The following is a 6,000-nucleotide window of genomic DNA, read 5'->3' as shown; positions in this document are numbered from 1 at the left end:
TGTTATGGAAGTACACAGCCCACTGTGGGCAGTACCATTCCTAGGCAACGGGTCCTGGACTGTATAGAAAAACTTGCTGGGCAGAGACTAGGGAGCAAGCCAGTAAGCATAGTTCCTTCATGGTTTCTGGAACTTCATGGATTCTGAACTTGAATCACTTGGCTTCCCCAAATGAGGGACTGTAACCTGTAAAAATGAAATCAATCCTTTCCTCCTCAGGTTACTTTGGGTCATGTGTTTATCTAGCAACAGAATCAATGCTAGAGCCAGTAGGAAAAGTGAAAAGGAAGAGTGTCCAAACTTCCTGGTACACCAGCATGAACAGTTACTTGAAATGGGGAGTAAGAGTGTCAGCTGGAAAAACAGAAAACAGAGCATGAGAAGAATGGTCACAAGGGCACAGATGGATGTGGAAGGGTAAGTCTCTCCTTGAGGTGTGCTTGTTCATTTTATTTTCTGAAAGAACAAGGAGGGAGAACTTCGTAGTATTATGCAAAAAGCAGATGCGTGACATAGGTTCATGTGGTATGCAGGTTATAATAAGTAACTTCGACTTTAGGGAGTTTGATAAAGTTAGTCTTCCCTCCGTTCCCATAAAGATTGTAGGGCATCCTTTCCTGTCTCTCTTCTATACCATTTGAACAAGTAAGGGGACTGACTCGGCTGTTGCAGGGTAGGTAGAATGTGGGCATATCCCAGGTCTCATTCACAGTGGCCGGCTTTTTTGTATGGTCTTTCTTAGATCCTGTCATTCTAAAAGTAAGGGGTTATTACAGAGACTGTGAACCATTTCCTGTCATTGTAAAGCAGATTTAGTGACACATCTACGCAAAAATGGCAAATGTGTTAAGATGGGTACACTGGATTTCCTGACAACAGTTGTCCGTCTGTCTGGTAAGTGGTTGCTGTCTGTGTGGTCATCATTATCTAGTTTTTATGCTAGTAAGGAAGCCTGGACCATATTACAGGTTCTTGTAATACAAATGCTAGTACATCTTCCACCCCTGTAAGTGGTAAGTTAGTGCAACTCTCTGGAGTTGGAGAATGGGAGTATTGATCATACCCTAGTTCCTCTCCTCCCTAAGGAGGCATAAGAGTAGCACATCAATTATTTACAAAAGCTGTTTGATTTTCATCTAAACTTCAAATCCATATAGTATGGATGTCATAACCTCCACTCTCTCTCTCTTTCCCTTCTTCTCCTTTCTCTTCTCTCTTCCCTTCTCTCTCTCTCCTTCTCCATAGAGCTGGCCATTTATAAAGTCTCTCACTCAGAAAAAATAATACATGCTCTCTTGAAGAATTTCTTAATTCTTGGTAAGGGTAAAGTAGATCTGCAATTCACTTATTTATATATATTATATATTAAGCATTTTATATTTATTCATTAATGAAAGTCCTTTACCCCAATTCAAGCACTTGGTAAAAGTTAATAGTAAATCCTGGATGAAACAGACTTATATGTTTGGTGTGATTTTAACATTTAGAAACAGCAAATTATATTTAGCACATCACACAACCACTTTCACTTGTAACAAAATAATCATCAGAAGTATAAGATAAACCCTTTGTATAATTGCAACAAAAATTAATCTGCTAACTGTTAACTCTCTTCTTAAATTTGCTATCTTGTGTTTTAAATGATCTGGTCAAGTTTGAGTACTTACTCACTATGAGTGACAGACCGTTAAGGCTTCATTGAAAATTCTAAGATATTGATGGTGCCATAAATACTATCACAAAGACACTAAATGGAAGAGTGGGGCAGTGATATTTAGTGGCTACTGGAAAAACCTCTGTAAAACATGGCTTACTGCCTCACGGAAAAGATTTGTTTTTATTGGGTGTGCTGTGTCTGTGTGTGTGCTCCCATGAACATATGTGCAAGTATCAAAGATGGCATTGGATCTCCTGGAGCTGGAGTTCCAAGCAGTTGGGAATTGTGCGGTGTGGGTCCTGGGAACTGAGCTCTGGTTTACCAGAAGAATGAGAAGAATTTTTAACCACTGAGCTGTCTCTCCAGCCCCAAGACAAGGTGTAGATGCATGATACCGCCATTTACTATAAACAGTACCAGTGCTAACCTTTTCCATATGGAAAACAAAAGTGAAATTACCATGATTTTGAATAAAACAATATTAAATAGAAAGATGGAAAAATGACTCAGTGGTTAACAGCACTGACTACTTTTGAAGAAGACCTGGATTTGGTTCTCAGCACCCACATGGTGACTCAGAACCATCTATAACTCTAGTTCAAGGGGATCCAATGCCTTTTTATGACCTCCAGAGATTCCTGAACACACAGATGCACATACATACATGCAGGTGTGCATACGTACACACACACACGCACACACACACACACACACACACACACACACACACGTACATACACATAGATAAAATTAAAAAATTTTATAGATAGAATCAAATGATTCTAAAATGTATTCTAGGCAGCATTAATAGCCCAACATAATAGAAATGTAAGCTTTCTCTTTTAAAATTTTAAACAAAATTTATATTTTAAGCATTTGTCAAATACTCACTTTGCAAGAAGTCCATATGTGGGGATGGAAATACATGGCGCACGCCTTTAATCCCAGCACTCGGGAGGCAGAGCCAGGCGGATCTCTGTGAGTTCGAGGCCAGCCTGGGCTACCAAGTGAGTTCCAGGAAAGGCGCAAAGCTACACAGAGAAACCCTGTCTCGAAAAACCAAAAAAAAAAAAAAAAAAAAAAAAAAACCAGATAGTCATTATTCTTAGAGTATTGAAAAATCTAGTATGAAAGACCAAAAAACAAAACAAAAACCCAAACAAAACAAAGTGCAATGAATGCTGAGGATAGAAACTAAAAACTTGGAAATTAGCGAGGCAATGACAATAAAACTTGTTTTGGGAGAGGAACACAAGGTTAGTATTGCTGCTATGGAAGAGAATGTGGGAGAAAGGGTACAAGCTAAGGCCGAGAGTGAGATGGGGTCTGACCAGAACGGGCTGAATCTCCAAGGGGTGTTGTTTTTGTCAAAAGGGAAACAGGAAGCCATTGAGGAATATAAAGCAGATGAACAAAAAGCATGTATTAGGAAATAGTACCTCGGACCCCTCCTGAAATAGAGACAGAGACAAAGTCTTCCTTAGAAGCCTGAACAACAACAGAGCTCAGAATTTGCCCCCAAGCATTGGTTTTCATTTTGAGTAAGAGTGAATCGTGGGAAAGAATATGAAACACGCTGTTGGCATTTTCAGTCTGCTGGGGATCAGATTCTCTCTATAAGCTGGGATAATTTGGTGTAAAACTGACACTTCAACATAGTGGAAGGAACGGTTTTTATCTGTTCAGATCAAAACAGATAGGAGGAAATGTTGACAGCAACTGTCTTCGATCACCTGGGAGACACATCTGTGAGGTTGTTCCCACATCAGTTTGGTTGAGAAGAAAAGACTTGCCCCGAGTGGTCATCTGATGAAATAGTCCTGGACCACCACATCTCACTCCCCAAGAAAAAGAAAAGGTAAAATAAGCCGAGCATCAGTATTCATCAGTATGTTCTTCCCGACTATAGAAACGGTGAGGCCAGCTGCCTTCCTCATCATGATAGACTGTGCCCTCGAACCTTAAGCCTACGGTTCTCAGCCTTCCTAATGTGACCCTTTAATACAGTTCCTCACAATGTGGTGACCCCCCAACCATAAAATTATTTTCATTGCTACTTCATAACTGCAATTTGCTTCTGTTAGGAATTGTAATGTAAACGTCTGTGTTTTCTCATGGTCTTAGGAGACCCTTGTGAAAGGGCCATTTGCAGTGAGTCATTAGTTTGATTCGAGGCCTCTTGCTTCTGCTACACCCTTGATACTGGGCCCTCACTGGGGCTCCTCTTCGATAGCTTATTGTTGCCTTGTGTCATGGAGATCCTGTAGCTTTGGATCTGCAGGTCCGGTCCCTTCCCATGCTCCAGCAGATCATAGATGAGGTGGGTGTTGGAGTGGGCTACCTTGTAGTCCTCGTTCTGGACCTGGGTGGTAGCTGGGTTGGTCAGCCTGCCAGCTTTCCCTCATTGTCACCGCCTAGGCGAGCTCTCCAGCACTGCCCTGGCTAGCTCACCTGATGGAACAGAGAACAAGGAGCTTACCTGCACTCACACCGACAGGGCCAGCTCCACTGTTTTGCCCAGGTGAGGTGCAGGGTCTGTCCTCTGGGTTGTTGTACACGGTGAGGGGCAGCGCCAGCTCTTCTGTTCTCATGCCCTGGAGGTTGGCTCTCCTGCCTGTCGCAGGTGGCAAGGGAAGCCTATTTCCCTTACCCTTGCTGCGGCATGGCCTAACAGGGAGGAGGCAGGGGCAGCTGGCTCTCCTGCTCTCTCCCACAGGCCCGGCTCACCTGTGCTGTCGCCAACAGGGGCAGATCTAGTGTGCTGCCCAGGTAAGGCACTGTGCCTGCTCTCCCGAGTGAGGGGAAGGGCCAGTTCTTCCACTCTCATGGCCCAGGGCCAGCTCTCTCACCTGCCACAGGTGACCAGGGGTGAGGGGAGGGACGGCATTTCCCCCCTCACTCATGCCACCACATAGTGGGTCGGGATCAGTCCACCTGCTCTCATGACCCTAGCCTGCTCACCTGCAGCCCGCCTTCAGGGTCAGTTCTATTGTGCTGCCCTGGCAGGGTTCACGGGCTGTTCCCTCTAGTGCTGCTGCTGATGGAGGGCAGTGCCATTTCTCCCATTCTCAGGACCTCAGGGCCAGCCGGGCCAGCCAGGCCAGCCGTCCCACCCGACACAGGCAGCAAGGGGCGGAGCCCGTCCAGCAACATTCATGGAATTCACATTTTCCTCCATTCTACACGTCAGTCTTTGCCTGTCAGTGAAACAGGTCCATGCAACTAACATAGCTTTCTTTCTGATGTTCCATGTTCTAAAACATCTTAGAAAACATAGTGGGGGCGAAGTGCCTGTCATCGTATGTATTCTTATTAACGGAGTGAGTTGGGTTACTTGGTAGAGGACTTGCTTGACACTGGAGATGGGTTCTGTCATTTAAGACCCAGACAGGTTGAACCATTTAACCAAGGCCAAAGAGCTAGTGAGTAACAGAACTAGACTGAGATTTACATTTTTTGTTGTGATGCCTACACAAGAACAGTGCTGGTGTTGTGGGGAGGTGTTGGGAGAGGATGAGAAGATGGGATGAGATCTCATAACAGGGGCAAACAGGATTAGGGGCGTGGAAAGAGGGAGAGTGGAAATACACAAGGAGGAAAGAAACCGGGAGAGGCTGCCAACCTCCAATCTGAACAACCTCCAAGGCTGAAACAACCCAGCCTAATCCAAATCAGGCCAGGCCTTTGATTGGCCCATCCGGCTGAGTTCTCCAAGCTGTAGTTCCTGTAGTGTGCCCAGCTGGCAGGATACAAACCATTTGAAAAAATATCCGGAAATTGCCACTCACCAGGGAGCATCTGTGAAAAACACTGGCCGCAAATGAGCTGGCAGAGGCTTAGTGCTTGCCCGCTTGCCCCGCCTGGTGTCGGAAGGGGTTCCGGAGCTGTTTCCCAGATGGGCGGCTCAGCGCCCGGAGCTTGGTGGTTATTTTGGCAGAATGCTTCTGCAGTGCAAGAAATGTGTTCTGGAAAAGCTGTAGATGAACCAGTCTTCTACCTAGACACATAATTCTTAAAATATTTAATGTATTTATTTGTGCGTGTGTGTATGTGTTCATGCATGTACATGTGTTCAGATGCAGACCAGAAGAGGGCGTTGGATTCCTTGCAGAGGAAGTTACGGACATTTGTGGGACATCGGACTTGTTATATGTATGCTAGAATCTGAAGTCTGGTCCTCATGATTGTGCAGCAATAGCTCTTAAGCCCTGAGGCATCTCTCCAGCTAATGCAGTCATAATTTTCCACAGACTCATGGACAGTCTTGTAGTGATACACTACAATTCTTTCTTTAAGAATAAAGGACTTCTCATCGTCATTAGCCATCTTATAAATCTGTATTC

Source organism: Peromyscus californicus, unplaced genomic scaffold (genome assembly GCF_007827085.1).
Source record: "Peromyscus californicus insignis strain IS unplaced genomic scaffold, ASM782708v3 Scaffold_18__1_contigs__length_77618521, whole genome shotgun sequence".
In the NCBI taxonomy this organism is placed as follows: Eukaryota; Metazoa; Chordata; class Mammalia; order Rodentia; family Cricetidae; genus Peromyscus; species Peromyscus californicus.
Note: the sequence above shows the minus strand (reverse complement) of the source record.